General features: G+C 41.3%; 1 non-coding gene across 1 annotated transcript; it reads right to left on the bottom strand.

The window, feature by feature from the left end:
- Nucleotides 1-3,969: 3,969 nt before the first annotated feature.
- On the bottom strand, nt 3,970-4,076 carry LOC141622085 (small nucleolar RNA R71). Its single transcript, XR_012532862.1, has one exon. It is a non-coding gene; the product is annotated as a small nucleolar RNA R71 (small nucleolar RNA).
- Between the last annotated feature and the right edge of the window lie 14,368 nt (nt 4,077-18,444).

Here is an 18,444-nt window from a genome sequence, read left to right as displayed (position 1 = left end):
GCGTTACGCCACAAGGGATAAATTAATGCTTGTTTCACAGTGGATGGGGTTACAAACTGAGAGGAAAGAGTGGACAGTTGGGCATATTTCGGATTAGGTTTGCAGATGTTGTTGACAAGGCGAGTAATGGCTCTTGGTGGTGGCGGTGGAGGAGGTGGTGGGGGAGGAGGGTACGAGGCAGATTCGGGTTGAGAGACAGGGGAGGATGTCAGGTTAGGAGAGGGCGTGGTGGACACGGTGGGACGAGCAGGGGTAGTTGTCGTGGCAGAAGAAGGGGACGGGTCAGGGGGGTTGACAGGGTCGGCAGTGGTGGTCAAGGGAGGGGAGGTGTTGGTTATGGGGATGACAAAATTACACCAATCGGTAGAGGTGAGGTTAGGGGTGGAGTCTGTAAGTTTGAGAATATCAGGATATGGAAACTGATCATCAACAAAACGGACATGGCGGGATGTATAAATACGATTAGTAATTGGGTCGAGACATAAGTAGGCTGTAACACCCCCATATTCCGAGGAGCCTTAACTAGGCCTTCCTTAGCATATAAAGGCGTTACCATCTCGGTTGCCCGAGGTAAGTAATCATCAAAAGTCGATAAAAGAACAATTATGGTTACATTTACAAACGTTACAACCAACAAAATAAAGATACAACTCGTCAGCTACACACTATCTCTATCAGTACTCGTGATAACTCATCCCCGCCAGAACTCCAGCCATCAACCACATCAACACCTGCTAAGACTGACTGCTCACCAGAAGAGATCACGGCAGACACATAAACAAACAAGACAACCACACAAGGTCAGTAACTGAGGCAAGACTCAACATAAACCAACAACAATTATCAACACAATACAGCACAACCAGTCACACACAATCACACCCACTCCAATCAATCTCCGTCACCGACTGTCCACTGGACCAGCCCTGCCAGTGGGGGACCGCAGCCGTTCCCACCTAAGCCCCGCTCATCATACCGAGCGATAACCCTGTCCCATTAATGTGCACATCCCCTCCCGTGGCGGGTTCCACGGAGGGCGAAACTAGGGCGTGAAGCCACTCCCGCAAATGACTCCACTCAGCCGAGGACGCACCTCGAGAACCAGAGACAAACAATTATAGACATCTGCAATATAACAACAACCAACAAATTGTATACACCAACCGATTACCGCATATACGCTACCACACAACAAAACAACAACACAACAACCACGACGCAACAACCGACACACTAGATCATCCACAGGAACTGAGTAGGCGAACCTACCTTTAAGCAACTGCAACCGTTCCATGCCAATACACGCAATATCCAGCAATCAAGTAACACCTATATACACAATACAATCATCTATTACTACCCTTCTAATCCTAACTGAAAACACAAGACACAGATGATGATGACGACATACCTACAAGAGGAAAACTTGGCAAATGATCGCTACCCGACTCAAGCTATGCACTCCTAAGGCATAAGAACCTTCAAGGGATTCCATGGAGGACATATGGTGAAGGGAAGAGGAAAGGGAGACATTTAGGTTTAGGAGAAAGAGGCGGAAATGATTTGCGGATTTAACAAAACATGATTATAAACCCTCGCTGAAAAGACGTTACTCGATCAAATGGCCCACCTACTCGATCGAGTGGCCCATACTCGATCGAGTATCCAAGCTACTTGATGCGTGTCTAATATATGATGTTTTGCACCTCATTTAACACGCATTTCAGAGCTCAATTGAGTAGTTTATGCTACTATTTCCCTTGTTTCGTGTATTTCTTCCTTTTCGTGTGATTTTTGTAGGAATGTGAAGAATTCGGTGGAAAATGGACCAAATCTGTCCCGGAGCACTTAGCATAGGATTGTACATAAGGAGAATGCTCGAGGAACAAGGTTGGCACACATTTCGGAGCTTGAAAGACAAATTTGGAAGCGAACTATCAGCTACATCAGTCGACCGACCGTGCCCAAGGGTCGGTCGACCACATCAGTAGCAGTCTCAGTTGCAGAACGTGAACAGTAGCATGCAGGAGCCCGACATTCAGTCGGTCGGCCACTCCTTGTGGTCGGTCGACTGCCTCTTAAATCTGACGGAAATAAAAGATGTGGATTAAGCCCAGTGTAATTAGGTTTTTAGATATAGGTTACGTGAAAAAACTCTATATAACGTAACCTTATATCCTATATTCATCATTCAGTTCCTATTAGGTTATCATTAGCTTACAATTATTTATTCAATACGCTAGATTGTTCTTCATACTTTATAAAGCTTTGCTTCGGATCTTCTTCTGCTTTGCTATTTCGGTATTATTCCCTTTAATTTACAGTTCACTTTATTTGCCTTTTAGTTTAGAATTGCTAGAGTAGATATCCCGAAACCGTCATTAACGTTTTATGCAATTTAATTGTTCTTCTAGTTTAATTATGAATTCTATTCCTTTAATCGCAAATTACATTGTTGTTATCGTTGTTAATATGTGTAGCTAAATCCCCCTTGCTAGGATGTAGGCGAGCTATTAGCGTAGATGACATTAGAATAGGTTACCCTCGGATTAGGGCTTGGTCGACCGACTGGCTTATCTGGTCGGTCGACTGAGTCGGTTGGTCGATCGACCGGGGTAGCTGGTCGATCGACCACCTTCGTGTCTGATTTGCTTCGTTTGAATCGTTAAGTGCAATATCTATCAATGAGACCTAGCGGAGACTTGTTAGATGCTTAGTTTTGACCAACCCGTAGATCGAAAGATAGAGAAGGACCTAGATTAATGAATTAAGACGGCTAAATTGCTGAGATCGTAAGATAATGTAATTTAGGCATTAGGATCACTAGTCAAGAACGAAAGTTAGTATTAGTGACACCTAGGGACTAATAGCATAGACCGAGAGGGACTATTAGTTGACTTGGACCGAGAAGACTTGTCATACCCATCAACCACGACTGTATTTCGAGACTTACCTAGAATTATGTGCCATCGTAGCTATAGTGACCCGATCATCCTAGCTCCTTTCTATTATTTGTTTACATCATCTTATTATTTGCTTATTTTTATTTGCTTATTTTTATTTGCTTATTTATTTCATTTGAATTTAGACTTAGACAAAATCCAATCCCCCTCAAATTGTTACCCTAAGATTAGAATATTAAACAATAGAAACTCCCCCGCCTCTCTGTGATTCGACCCTGTTACCACTAACTTCTGTTAGTTTTAATAGGTATTATAAATATTATTTTTGGTGCACACAACGACAGGCATCAAATTTTGGCGTCGTTGCCGGGGAGGCAGCGCTAGTTTTTATTGTTTTATTATTTTAGTCTTTCTCTTAGTATAAGGAGCTTTTGTTCCTTAAACTTTTCTCATCTTTTTGTTGTAGTTTATTCTTATGCGCAGGTCTCAACAAGGCGAATTATTCCCCCTTGATCTCGAGCTAGAGAGGACCCTGCGAGTTAAGAGAAGGCTATTTCAAGAAGCACGGTCCGAGGAAGAGCCTAGTTCTCGGACAAGTTTCTACGAGAACGAGTTGTTTGAAGAAAACCCACCACCATCTCCAGTTTCTTCCACAGATACCGTCACTTCTCCAGATTTTCTAGAGATGGCTGAAGAAGCTAGTATAGCCAGTCACTCCTAGCCAACAGTTGCAAATCTCTATAAGGGATTCACATTACCAGGGACGGATAGAAAATTTGAGCCGAAACCGTCTTATATTAATTTGGTTGAGAGAAACCAATTTGGGGGAGCTGCAAATGAAGATGCGGCTAAGCATATGGAGACATTCATTGACTACTGCTGCTCCATACCCCCACCAGCATGTGTGACCCAGGACCAGGTAAAGGAGACGATGTTTATATTCTTACTCCGTGATGCTGCTAGGGAGTGGTATCAGGACCTGGACCGAGCTGCTAATGGGATTACCGATTGGAATTCGCTGATCCTAGCATTCTACAAGAAATATTTCTCTGCCTCGAAGACCAATGCCATTAGAGCTTAGATCAAGAGCTTTAAACAGGGTCCTGATGAGAATTTTCATGAAGCATGGGTCCGTTTCAAGAAGTTGGTGCGAACTATTCCGCACCATGGGTTCGAGCAATGGAGCCTATGCAATCAATTTTATAATGGGCTTTATGACGACCAGAGGGCTATCCTGGATGCGGCAGCTAATGGCAGATTCCAGGAGAATGTTGGAGAAACTAAGGGGTGGAAAATCATTGATGATATGGCCACCCATAAAGCTGAGCATGGAAATTCCAAGGGAAATCAAAGGAGAGCTGCTGAATCCCCTTCTGTAGCTGTATTAGAAGCTCTTACGGCAAGATTTGATAAGTACGAGTTGGAAGGAGATTCAAAAGGAGGGATTTATCAAGTGAATGCCGTGTCAGACGGTCCTTTCGTTTGAAAGAGATGTGGAGGAGAAGGACATGTTGCAGATTTTGTCCTAGTCCCTATGAGTCTTGTGCTGCTTTTCAACATTATAGGCAGACAAACACTTATTTTGAGCCGAATGTCCATCCAAACTTGAGGTGGAGTAGTCAAAACGTCCAAAATCCGACTCCACCCCCACAGCAGCAGCAGCAAAGTTATGTGCCCCCTCATAAGCAACAACAGTTTCAAAAGCCTCTCTATGTGCCTCAGCAGCAACAATTTCAAAGTTCTGACATTTCTGAGCTGAAAAACATGGTTCAAAATCTGTCGGGTTTGCTGCAAAAGGAGTCTCAAGCTAGAGAGACTTCTACAAAAATGTTGGAGAGTCAAATTGCTCAACTGGCAAGCAAGAGTGCAACTCGAGATCCTGGGCAACTACCATCGCAGTCGGACGAAAAGAAGGAGACCCTTAATGCTATTAATACCAGGAGTGGGTCTACACTTGAGGGTCCTACAGTTGAAAATGCTAAATGGAAGAAAAAGGCTGAAAAAGGGAAGAGTAAACAAAACGATAAAAAAGAAGAATAGCAGCACTATTGGTCGACCGAAGGTCCAAAGCGGTCGACCGACCACCTCTACTGTTTCAGAAGTGGTTTCTGATGTTCCTGACAATTCTGAGAAAATTGACCCTGGTCGACCAACCAAGGAAGGTCGACCACCAACGCTGCTGATTCCGAGTTGTTTCGTCCCTCTATGCCCGATAACTTGAGAGATTTTCTATTCCGGAGTGAGAGTACTCCGAGATTCTTGAGGCAAGCTCCAAATGCGGATGGTTCCATTCCAGTCCCATATCCGGAGAGGCTAATTCCGACCAAAGAACAGGTATCTTTCGATAAATTCAAAGATGTGATTCGTAGTTTAAATGTTCAGGTACCTTTCCTTGAGTTGGTCAATCAAGTGCCCGCTTACATGAAATTCATGAAGCAGTTTTTAACTAAAAAGCGGTCACTTGAGCATGTCCAGTCTGTAGCATTTACTGAGGAGTCTAGCTCCTATTTGACCCAGACTGTCCCCCGAAAGTTAGCTGATCCAGGGAGTTTTTCTGTCCCTTGTTCTATTGGCACCTTTCCCATAGAGAAAGCCTTATGTGATTTGGGGGCTAGCATTAGTGTCATGCCCTTAAATCTAGCGAAGAAATTAGGCTTGACCAAATTTGTCGTGACCAACATGACTGTTCAGATGGCTGATCGCTCTGCGATCTAGCCTATAGGAGTCTTAGAGGACATTCCTGTCCAAATAGGGAAATTCTTTTTCCCTGTTGACTTTATTGTCCTAGACATGCCCGAGGACGATCATATACCTATCATTCTAGGGAAACCATTTTTGCACACTGCTGGTGCCATAATTGATGTTGGGGAGCGGACCTTGACCTTTAGGGTGGACAAACAGTCCATTGTTTTTGCTCAAACCGCTAGGAAGAAGTATCCCATGTGGGTTGTTTCATGCAATGCTATTTCTGCTAAACCGTCTTATGTGGTCATTTCTGATGTTCCTACTTTATTGCCTGTACCCATTATTCCTGCTGTTGTGACACCTCCGCCCCAGATTGGGAGCAAATTGGAGGACGATTTGTCTGTTTCATCTATTGCAGGAGCTGGTTTGGAGAAGGATGAGCTGCCCGTTACTCCAGTTGAGCCTATTGTGCAGAGAGGTGGCCTTGGATGCTTGAGTTATGGCACTGACGAGGAGCCTGAAGAGAATGGGCCGGCCAAAGTTACAGTTTCTGACTTGGAGCTTGAGGAGTCAAATGACAAGTGGGAAGATGCGTCAGATGTAGATCCGTCGGACGATGTTGTGGATTGGAGTGCGAAGAAGATAACCACCGTGGAGGGTACTTCGTGTAGCCAGAAGCCATGGTCGGAGATTTTCCGCATTTTTCGCGGATAAACATTTTATTACTTGAGTTTTTAAGACAATTTATCGCATTTAAGACTTTTTACTGTTTTTGGTTTGCGCGAGACTTCGCTTTGTTTGGTTTGCTTTAGGATTTTTAAGACTATAGACTGTTTTTATTGGGTTTGCGCGAATTTGGGCGCGTAATATTGTGCAATTGCAGGTTTGTAGACCATGATAACTCAATCTATTGAGTTATTTCGAAGAAAAACAGGTTCTGTGTCAGGTACAGTGGTCGGTCGACCAGCCCCATCAGTCGGTCGACCACCAACGCCGCTATACCTGATTCTCGTTTTCTTCTACTTTAAATTTCATGCACATTTTTCCCGCCCAAGTTCTTTTATTTCCGAACGACGTTTGCTTTTCTGTGTCAGGTATCTTATGGTAGCACTGCTGGCTACCGAAACCTCCTAGCTCGCGCTGGTTTGGGGAGGTTTCCGTTTGCACATGAAGTCTTGTGAGTTCCCGACATCCTTTTCTCTTATGTCTTATTTAGTTGTAGTTCTTTAAATGCAAATTACCATTTCCTTTTTCGCTTCTTATACATGATTTTGCACAATGGGGACATTGTGTGATTTGGTTTGGGGAAGGGTTTTGCGTTGCATTCATTCTGTTTTGCATTCACGTTTATTGCATTTTTGCTTGCATTGTTGTTTCATTTTCCATATATAAATACCAAAAAAATTGAAAAAATTCAAAAAAATGCACGTTTATTTTAGCGTGTAGGTTGAGTCGGAACGGTAGTATTTCAATGATGACATTGCATTTGCAGCTGTTTATGCCTAAGCCTTGCTAATTGACATGTTATTAGTAGAATTGTGGACAGCGGGGGGCCCACGGGGGCGCTTGGGAGAGAAGAGAAACAAGCGTTTGCATTTTTGTTGGAGTCGCCACCAAGTTTTATGGGAAATTGGAACCGTTCGAATACCTCGTGTCATGTCAAGACACAAAGTAGTGACATGAACACTAAGCGATCGTTACCCTTAGCATTCTATGTCTAGAATGACTCTCGTGGATGCCAATGAACACGGGTGTTCACGGAGATATGGAGTAAGGGGTGAGGGTACGTATTAGGAAGCTCTTTTGATCGAACACCTAATCCCGCCCGCCTCGATAGCGGCCTCTACTAATGATTAGTGAAGTTATCCGTACTCGATATATCATCGATTGTATGCTTGTAATGCAACATCCAAGTTTTAATCCTAGCATGTGAGAATTAATACTAAGTCGGTGAACAATTAATTTAACAAACAATTAAGGTCGGAGTAGGATTTAATGCTCAATTACATGTGAAAACATACAAATGATACAAAATACAATGATAAATGCAATAAAAGAAAATTACAATAAGAATTACAATAATTACATTGGATTAGGCGATTTATGTCGAAAATACCTTTAAAACGGATGTTTTGAGAAAAAAAGAATAAAAGAATAAAATTACGAACAGATCAGTAGGTGATAATACGAATAATAGTTAATCATACGTAAGCTAATTAAACTAAGTCAAGGCAGAAAACGGAGTTCAGGGACATAACTCAACCTGGAACAGGCGCAGCAGAACTGCGCCCTTTGGAAGAGGCGCAGCAGTTGTTGCGTCTGTTCCAAGGCCGAGTTCTGGCTGTGAAGCCGAAACTGCAAATCGTTAATATTCGTCGGTGAATTTAAGGATTAATTGTGATATGTACTCGGATGAAAGTGATTAACATGTTATTTACATATGAATGGGTCATGAAAGCGATAAAACATGGATGAGACGGATGCAAACGAATTAATTACATGATTAAAAGGGTTAATTAACAAATTAATAAACTAATTAAGCTAAACAGGTTACTAATGACGAATATATGATGGATAAACAGATGCAAATATATCAACGACGAATTCCAGAGATTCAATATGGGTAGATCGAACCTCTAAAACTCGAATTTGATTTTAATGACGAAAACCCGCAAATATTGGATTATAAGGGATTTAAGTTGGATTTATGAACTAAACATGTGAATGATGAGGAATAATATACATGTGGAATTATTATGATGTTATGTCAAAGAATTAGCGAAAACAGACGAAACAAATAAAACAAGACGAATTACAGAGGACAAAGGAAGAAGAAAGGAAGCAAGAGCTGCGGCAGCCTCACGAAGAGGCGCAGCAGTTGCTGCGTCCTTTATCGACGGTTAGTCTTCTGGAAATCCATAAAAAGAGGTTTATAAAGCACGTTTTAGAAATCTGTTTTAAGAGGTATTTTCGACATAAATCTTACAATTGTGATACAATAATTAAAATACAATAAATAAAAGAGAGATTTACACCCTCGGACTTACATGTTGACGAAACGAGAAGGACTAAGATATCGATTAGTGATGCTCGACGCGAATGCAAAGAAAGTGCCCTCGTAAGAGGAAAACGATTAGATTAATTAAGTTGATTGATGTGTAGTTGGTCAAATTGGTCGGTCATGCAAACGAGGCTGGTACTCAGAAGGATCCGAGCTTACGTGGTTGAAAGATCAAGCACGTAGACGCCAAAAGTAAGAACAAAAGTCTAGAATGCAAAGGGAGAAGAGAAAGGCGGACACTCGCGTGAGAAATATGAGGAGCAAAGGCTCCTATTTATACTAATCACGTGGAGGAAATAGGGTTTCGGAGATTCTTTGGAAGTGAATCTCGGAAAGATATAAAAAAGATACGAAAACTACGCAGAATAGGACCTGGGAAGAGGCGCAGCAAGCACTGCGTCTCTTGGAAGAGGCGCAGCACCTGCTGCGTCTGTTCCCAAGTGGTTTCCTCCTGCGGAAGAAAGATTTCCATGTTTGAGTTATGGAAGGACAGAATAATTTGGTTTTCCTTAATACTTTATATGAATATTACGGCAAATTGTTTGCCAAAAGATTAAGATTGTGAAATATTTATAAAATATGGAATAGAAATATCCGGAACATTGCAGAATATTCCGACTCGGGATTGAACGATCATCAGAAAATGGAGACGGTTTTAGGCTCGGACTCCAAATGTACTCTAATTACTGTCGAAACGACTGTATCGGCACGTAGATGACAACTAAGAGGTAGACATTAATATTTGAGATATCACTTGACGATAAACTTATGAATTGTCACAAATCGTTCCGCGTACCAAACATGCGGCCCAATCATCACCGGGTGGTTTGCGAGAGGTGCAGAAATGAGGTATCTACAAGAATCACATATGCATAGTCTACGAGTGTTCGTTAAATATCTTGCTGAACTTGAGGCTTGACTTAGATTTTTGGCAAACTACATCATTTTCTGAGTTATTAGAGCCTATAACTGGTGTCATCCGTGATCGCTTTATCTAGGATTGTGAGTAGTTGCTCCTTATGAGACATGTTACATTAATTTGCATAAATATGAACTTAATCTGCTTAATACTTGTACGCATTTGGTTTGTGGTTTGTTGACACATGTGGAAGAGGTCCCCTTTTCTCATTTTACCCATAAGCCCCTCAAAGCCAAATTTGCCTTTTTTGTCCCATAAACTACATACTATATTTAGCCTACCTTATCCGAGCTAGTAATGGTGTTTTTGGGAATGTGCTTAATGCTATTTGGTTATATGCTCAATTGAGTGATTGGTGAAATGATGAGAAGGAAAAGAAGAGAAAAGTGAAAGAGAAAGAAAATATATATAGAAAAAAAAAAAAAAAAAAAAAAAGACGAAAAAATTGTATCAGACCCGACATTCAGTCGACCGACCGTCCCCTATGGTCGGTCGACCAGGTTACTGCAGTTCGAAAAATCACATGTTTCAATTATTATGATTTGGTGATTTTCACTCTCATGTTATCATTTATATTCTTTGGGGAGTTGAATTTTGTGGAGGTTGTGAGTTTTGTGCCTCGAATTGGCACCGTCTTGTATCATTTACATTGAGTTTGAAGTTGGGATTCGCTTATAGTTTGAATTTGTAGTTACTAGCTTGGCTTTAACACCTCATATCCGAATTCATTTTAGCCCCTTCTTACCCTTTTCCTCACATATCCACATTTACCTCGGCATGTGTCATGGTTATCTGTTTGGTTGGAATGCGTATGTACGGTTGTAGAGATTATTTTCATATTAGACTGCAGCCATGTTTTCATAGGTCGTAGTTAGGTGAGAGTCATTACATTACTTCTTTCTATCTTTTTACATATACTCACCCGTGCTTCATTGAATGATATGAGCGACCCGCGAGAGTCCATAAAGATAAGTCTCTATAGTTGACGGTTCAACAGTTTTTAACGACTACATAACTCGTTTGCATGATTCACATTACTAATTGATTGTTGATTTGTTGCATTAAATTGGTTTAGGCTTTACATGTTGCATTTCGCTCTGAGATTGAACTCGTTCCATTAGGTTTTAAGATCGAGTCTAGTTCTTGCTAGGGGACAAGCAAGGGTTTGGTTTGGGGAAGTTTGATGCGTGTTTAATATATGATGTTTTGCACCTCATTTCACACGCATTTCAGAGCTCAATTGAGTAGTTTATGCTACTATTTCCCTTGTTTTGTGTATTTCTTCCTTTTCGTGTGATTTTTGTAGGAATGTGAAGAATTCGGTGGAAAATGGACCAAATCTGTCCCGGAGCACTTAGCATAGAATTGGACATAAGGAGAATGCTCGAGGAACAAGGTTGGCACGTATTTCGGAGCTTGAAAGAGAAATTTGGAAGCGAACTATCAGCTACATCAGTCGACCGACCGTGCCCAGTGGTCGGTCGACCACATCAGTAGCAGTCCCAGTTGCAGAACGTGAACAGTAGCATGCATGAGCCCGACATTCAGTCGGTCGACCACTCCTTGTGGTCGGTCGACTGCCTCTTAAATCTGACGGAAATAAAAGATGTGGATTAAGCCCATTGTAATTAGGTTTTTAGATATAGGTTACGTGAAAAATTTCTATATAACGTAACCTTATATCCCGTATTCATCATTCAGTTCCTATTAGGTTATCATTAGCTTACAATTAATTATTCAATACGTTATATTGTTCTTCATACTTTATAAAGCTTTGCTTCGGATCTTCTTCTACTTTGCTATTTCGGTATTATTCCCTTTAATTTACAGTTCACTTTATTTGTCTTTTAGTTTAGAATTGCTAGAGTAGATATCCCGAAACCGTCATTAACGTTTTATGCAATTTAATTGTTCTTCTAGTTTAATTATGAATTCTATTCCTTTAATCACAAATTACATTGTTGTTATCGTTGTTAGTATGTGTAGCTAAATCACCCTTGCTAGGATGTAGGCGAGCTATTAGCGTAGATGGCATTAGAATAGGTTACCCTCGGATTAGGGCTTGGTCGACCGACTGGCTTATTTGGTCGGTCGACTGAGTCGGTTGGTCGATCGACTGGGGTAGCTGGTCGACCGACCACCTTCGTGTCTGATTTGCTCCGTTTGAATCGTTAAGTGCAATATCTATCAATGAGACCTAGCGGAGACTTGTTAGATGCTTAGTTTTGACCAACCCGTAGATCGAAAGATAGGGAAGGACTTAGATTAACGAATTAAGACGGCTAAATTGCTCAGATCGTAAGATAATGTAATTTAGGCATTAGGATCACTAGTCAAGAATGAAAGTTAGTATTAGTGACACCTAGGGACTAATAGCATAGACCGAGAGGGGCTATTAGTTGACTTGGACCCAGAGGACTTGTCATACCCATCAACCACGACTGTATTTCGAGACTTACCTAGACTTATGTGCCATCGTAGCTATAATGACCCGATCATCCTAGCTCCTTTCTATTATTTGTTTACATCATTTTATTATTTGCTTGTTTTTATTTGCTTATTTATTTCATTTGCATTTAGACTTAGACAAAATCTAAACCCCCTCAAATTGTTACCCTAAGATTAGAATATTAAACAATAGAAACTCCCCCGCCTCTCTGTGGTTCGACCCTGTTACCACTAACTTCTGTTAGTTTTAATAGGTATTATAAATATTATTTTTGGTGCACACAACGACAGACATCACTACTCGATCGAGTAGCCTCTACTCTATCGAGTACCACCCCTAACTCAAAACACAGGATAACTTTGGTACGCACTTCTAAGGACTATCACTGCTTCCAAGGTCGGTCAAAGCTGGTCAACGGGTCTCTAATAAGGGCGGGTATTACAGTCTTCCCCCATTAAAAAGAACTTCGTCCCCGAAGTTCAACTCACCTAACCAAAGCACACGATACGGAAATAAAGCGGCATCACAACTACTCCGACATAGGTCACTATTCTCGAAAACACCATCCCCCCCCTGTGTCATCATCATCAACTGTCTAACGCTCCATATAGATCGACCTCTACAAACTACCACTTGAAATACCAACCTCAGAACATGAACCGGCACAACCAACGATTACCCCACACATTACGAGATTACAACCATCAACACGAAATAAATCACATTAACACAACTATGTTATCCAACGATACGATTCTATTCCCAACACATGACATCATAACTAACTTTCTATGACCGTCTTTTAAGCATACTATTCAACTTTACTTCAACATACAAGTTACTCAACGAACAAGTGCAAACAGTTATAATTTCATACAAGAAATGTAACCAAAGTAATAGAAAACCTTATAAACAAACAACAAAATAATTGCAATATCGGCCTTTTTATTTCGCGACATTACTCTTCCCCTCTAAAAAGGAACTTCATCCCCGAAGTTCACCACCAAATTACTACACATGTTACTTACTACTTACATCTTGACATATATCCAACCCATATTATTCATTATTGACATTACTCATTAATCATACAACCATTAAACCATAAAAACATATGCAACCATATTCGAATAACTAGCCACCGTCAAGAATGCATGTATATACCATTTGTATTTGTATATGGAAGGACACAACTTCGGTGAAACATAATTAGTAGACATCACGGATGTAAAATGAATGCAATAAGAAACAACTACTACTCCACTATTCGTTATGAATACGCATCCAAAACCCAAACACGACTTTCAACATATGAAATTAACGGTCCAAACATGTTATTAATCATCAATAACCATGTTAAACACCAAACCATGTAATGATATAACCATTAAAACAATTTTAATTAACGAAAAGTTCCTGTAACAGTGCTACTCGATCGAGTATATAGGGTACTCGATCGAGTGCCCGCTACTCGATCGAGTGTCTTTGGCTACTCGATCGAGTAGCTCTGAGATCAGAATACTCCAATCCTGTCACACCTGCAGGTACTCGACCGAGTGTGGGGCACTCTGTCGAGTAACCACAGGTCAAACCGTAGAAAATTCCTGTCATAACACCATATAGATATATATAAAGCGTCACATAAGCGTGAGTCGGGATGACAACCCGACCTCTAAAATCTTGCAAACAAGTCCAAACTAAGCAAATCCAGCCTTATGGCCATACATACATACAAACCAAACGTAACAAGTACCAACTAAAAACAACTACTGTCATTGTAGACACCTCGTTTCTGCACCCCTCGCAAACCACCCGGTGATGATTGGGCCGCATGTTTGATTCGCGGAACGATTAGTGACAGTTCGTAAGATTATCGTCAAGTGATTGCTCAAAAATTAAATGTCAACCTCTTAGTTGTCATCTACGTACCGATACGGTCGTTTTAGCAGTAATTAGAGTACATTCGGAGTCCGGGTCAAAAACCGTCTCCATTTTCTGATAGCTGTTAAATCCCGAGTCAGAATGTTCTGGAATGTTCCGGATATTTCTATTCCATATTTATCAAATTTTATCTTTTGGCAAATAATATCCCGTAATATTCAAAAGATAATCGAATTATTTCCGTCCTACCATAACTCAAACGCGGAAATCTTTCTTCAACAGAGGAAACCTCCACGGGAACAGACGCAAAGAGTCTTTGCGCCTCTTCCAAGAGACGCATGGGCTGCTGCGCTCTTCCCAGCCCTTCTTTGCATGATTTACGTATCTTTTTTATATCTTTCCGAGATTCACTTCCAAAGAGTCTCCGAAACCCTATTCCTTCACGTGATTAGTATAAATAGGAGCTTTCGTTCCTCATATTTCTCACGCGAGTGTCCGCCCTTCTCTTCTCCCTTTGCATTCTAGACTTCGTTCTTACTAATTGGCGCCTACGTGCTTGGACTTCCGACCACGTAAGCTCGGATCTTTCCGGGTACCAGCCTCTCCGTTGCATGACCGACCAATTTGACCACTACACTCAATCAATCTAATTAATCAAACTTGTTAAATCGTTTTCCTCTTTCGAGGGCACTCTTTCCTTGCATTCGCGTCGAGCATCACTAATCGATCTTCTTAGTTCTTCTCGTTCCGTCAACATGTAAGTCTGAGGGTGTAATAATTCTCTTTATTTATTGTATTTACTTATTGTATAATCATCGTTGTAAGGTTTATGTCGAAAACACCATTAAAACCGATTTCTAAAACCCTTTGTTAAAATCTCTTTTTACGGATTTCCAGTAGACAGACGAAGAGAAAGGACGCAGCAACTGCTGCGCCTCTTCGAAGGAGCGCGGCACCTGCTGCGCCTCTTCATGAGGCTGCCGCAGTTCCTGCTTCTTTTCTTCTTCCTCGTCCTCTGTAAATTCGTCTTTTGTTTTCTGTTGTTTGTTCTTTAATTCGTTCGTATAATTATTTATCATTCATAATTCGTATGTATATTATTCGCCATTAACATGTTTTAATTCATCATAAATCCGACTCAAATCCCTTATAATTCATATTTGCGGGTTTTCGTCATTAAATTCAATTCGAGTTTTAGGGATTCAATTCGTTCATATTGAGTTTCTGGGATTCGTTGTTGATAAATTTGCACCTGTTTATTTATTGTTCATCACTAATTCGTCATCATCCATCGTGTTTAATCTAATTAATTCGGTTTGTTAGTTTAATTGATCGTTCATTAACATCGACCCTTCACATAAATAACCCGTTTTAATTCCGTCTCATCCATGTTCTACTGTTTTATGACCTCAATCATATGTAAATAATCTATTAATCACTTTCATCCGAGTCTAAAATCATAATCAATCCATTAATTTATCAATCAACGTTAACAATCTGCAGTTCCGGCTTCACAGCCAGAACTCACCCTTGGAATGACGCAAAGAATCGAATCCGCGCTCTTCCAAAGGGCGCGTTCGCCGCGCTGTTCCAGGTTGAGTTCTGTCTCTGAACTCCTTTTCTGCCTTGACCTAGTTTAATTAGCTACGTATTAATCTACTAATATCCGTATTATCACCTTCTGACTTATTCGTATTTCTTTGTTCTTTCTTTTATTCTTTTTTTATCAAATCATCCGTTTTAAAGGTATTTTCGACATAAATCGCCTATCTCAATGTAATTAATGTAATTTTCTTTATTGTAATTTATAATTATTGTATTGCTTTTATCGCTTGTATGTTTTCACATGTAATTGAGCATTAAATCCAACTTCGACCCAATTGTTTGTTAAACTACTTGTCAACCGACTTAGTCTTAATTCACATGTTAGGATTAATCAATGGATGTTGCATTGCATGCATATAGCCGACGATATATCGAGTATAAATAAACTTCCCTAATCATTAGTAGAGGCCGCTATCGAGGCGGGCGGGATTAGGTGTTCGATCAAAAGAGCTTCCTAATACGTACCCTCACCCCTTACTCCAGATCTCCGTGAGCACCCGTGTTCATTGGCATCCACGAGAGTCATTCTAGACATAGAATGCTAAGGGTAACGATTGCTTAGTGTTCATGTCACTACTTTGTGTCTTGACATGACACGAGGTATTCGAACGGTTCCAATTTCCCATAAAAATTGGTGGCGACTCCTTACAAAATGCAAACGCTTGTGTTTCCGAGCCCCTTCTCACCAAGCGCCCCCGTGGGCGGCCCGCTGTCCACAGTTTGGCGACTCCGCTGGGGATATACACTTACGTGTAGCTAGGGTGAAACTCGAACAAGGTTAGGGAATAAGTTTGTACAAGACAATTGTCGGTTTTCATAACTCGGTCTTCCTAGACCGTTTAATTCGGCCTTCCTAGGCCCAACCCAACCCATTCGACCAATCGTCCCGTCTAAACGGTCCTAATTCTTATTTGGGCCTGAGGATGGATAGCGATTGACGTCATCCATACCATGATGCTTACTCTTGTTTGTATCAAGGGCCTTCACTACTTGAGGAAATGGACTAGGAATCGGCCTTACTCTTGTTTGGCACGAGCCTCTCCACAGACTTCGGGTTTGATGGTTCGGTATGGCAACCCACCCTTTAAACCAAAACCCTTTTAAATGCACTCAGCATCCCGTTATAATGCTTGTATAAATATGTAAACCTTATGTGATCACCATTCTAAACAAAACCATGACGAATTTTCGAAAATCAAAACCCGTTTTCAATCAAGAATTTCGAAAAAAAGGGCCTTTAATTAGTACAAAATCCAGTCAAAACTTTGTCCGTTTGTCGTGTCAAAATTCGGGCCACAAGCCCATTTCAAACCTCACTTCGAGTCCACTCCTACAACTACACTACAGTTGACTAGGACACACATTTTCAAGGACCTTGTCTTTCTTCAAAACTCACTCAACACAAGTGGCACACACCCACTTCACGAGTCAAAACTTTTTCTCTTTTAGCAAGTGTGATAGAATGGTCGTTCGTGTTTTGATTCGTCGCCGATCTCTTATCCAGTTTCCAAGATGCCCGGATCAAGTGATGAAACGAACCTCCAACAACTTCAAGAGAATAGTGATCGAATCCTAGCCGCTACCGGCCCAAATGCAAATCACTCAAGAACAAACCTATGACCGCCTTGAACTTATCGAAGGCCGTATCTTTGACGTAGAGGGAAGGTTGCCTTCCCCTAAAAATGAAGCACGCTTTTCTGATGATGAGTCTAAAGATGAAAATCCTCCCATAGGGACGACTATAGCTGAGAAAAGACTCCTATACCTAGAGGAACAATTGATGTACCTCAGGGGGAATGACATTTACATGGAGAACAATCGCAAGTATGAAGCCGTCAATTCCAAGTTACCCACTAACTTTAGCATGACGGATATCCCTAAGTTTAAAGGACATGAGAACCCTTTGAACCACATCCGCGCTTTCAAGGACTACATGTCTATCAAAGGCATCAAAACTGAGATGTTCTTAAGGATCTTTCCTTCATCTCTCGACACCATCCCGAAGCAATGGTTCTATACCCTAGATCACAAGAAGGTCGCTACTTGGGAGGACGCCGCGATCGAATTCTCAAAACAATATGCGGATAATGCCGAAATCCAAGTCAATATGCGTACTCTAGAGGTTCTTACCCAAAATGACAAAGAAGGATTCACCGACTTCCTAAGTAGGTGGAGGAAGACTAGTACTCAACTAGTAGAACGCCCAGATGAGGCCACTCTTGTGGAGAAGTTCGTGGACAATCTCAAGCCCATATATGCCAACCATTTGAGATATCAAAACATCAAGACTTTCAAAGATTTAACCGTGTTAGGGACACGAATTGAAGATGACATCCGCAAGGGACTCTTGTCCAAAACGGTAGGTCGAGGATATCAAGGGTCCACGAGTCGTTCATACGGCTCTACTAGCAAGACCGACGAAGTTAACCTTCTCGAGCCATCCAAGAAAACTAGCCCACCAAGGAAGTTCACAAACCTTGGGGATACGTACTCCAATGCTCTAAAAAGGCTAATGAAGCAAGGCAAACTCCAACCCATTGGACCTACTCCCGAACCCGAAAGGAAGTCCAAATTTTGGGATGAAAATTCCTACTGTGAATACCATAGGGGCAAAGGGCACGACACGGAAAAATGCTACAAATTGAAACATGTGCTTCAAGATATGATCGAAGATGGTCGACTTCCAATCCCACCAGGAGGTAAGCCCAACAACACTCAGAATCCTCTTGGAGTTCTAGTGATTACAAGTGACGAATCTACCTTAGATTGCTCACACCTCATTTCTCCCACCGAAAATGAAATTCATGCAATTGAGAAAGAAAGACTCTACTCTACCATCTCCCCTACCATTTCCGACTTCATCGCATGGGCAAGGAGTGTAGATAGACAAGTGTGGGAACTAGAAAACATGGTAATGATCTTACGCGATCCCAAGGCAACG

Source organism: Silene latifolia, chromosome 1, assembly GCF_048544455.1.
Source record: "Silene latifolia isolate original U9 population chromosome 1, ASM4854445v1, whole genome shotgun sequence".
Lineage (NCBI taxonomy): Eukaryota > Viridiplantae > Streptophyta > Magnoliopsida > Caryophyllales > Caryophyllaceae > Silene > Silene latifolia.
The sequence above is the reverse complement of the archived record's forward strand: the minus strand, read 5'-3'. Positions and strand labels throughout refer to the sequence as shown.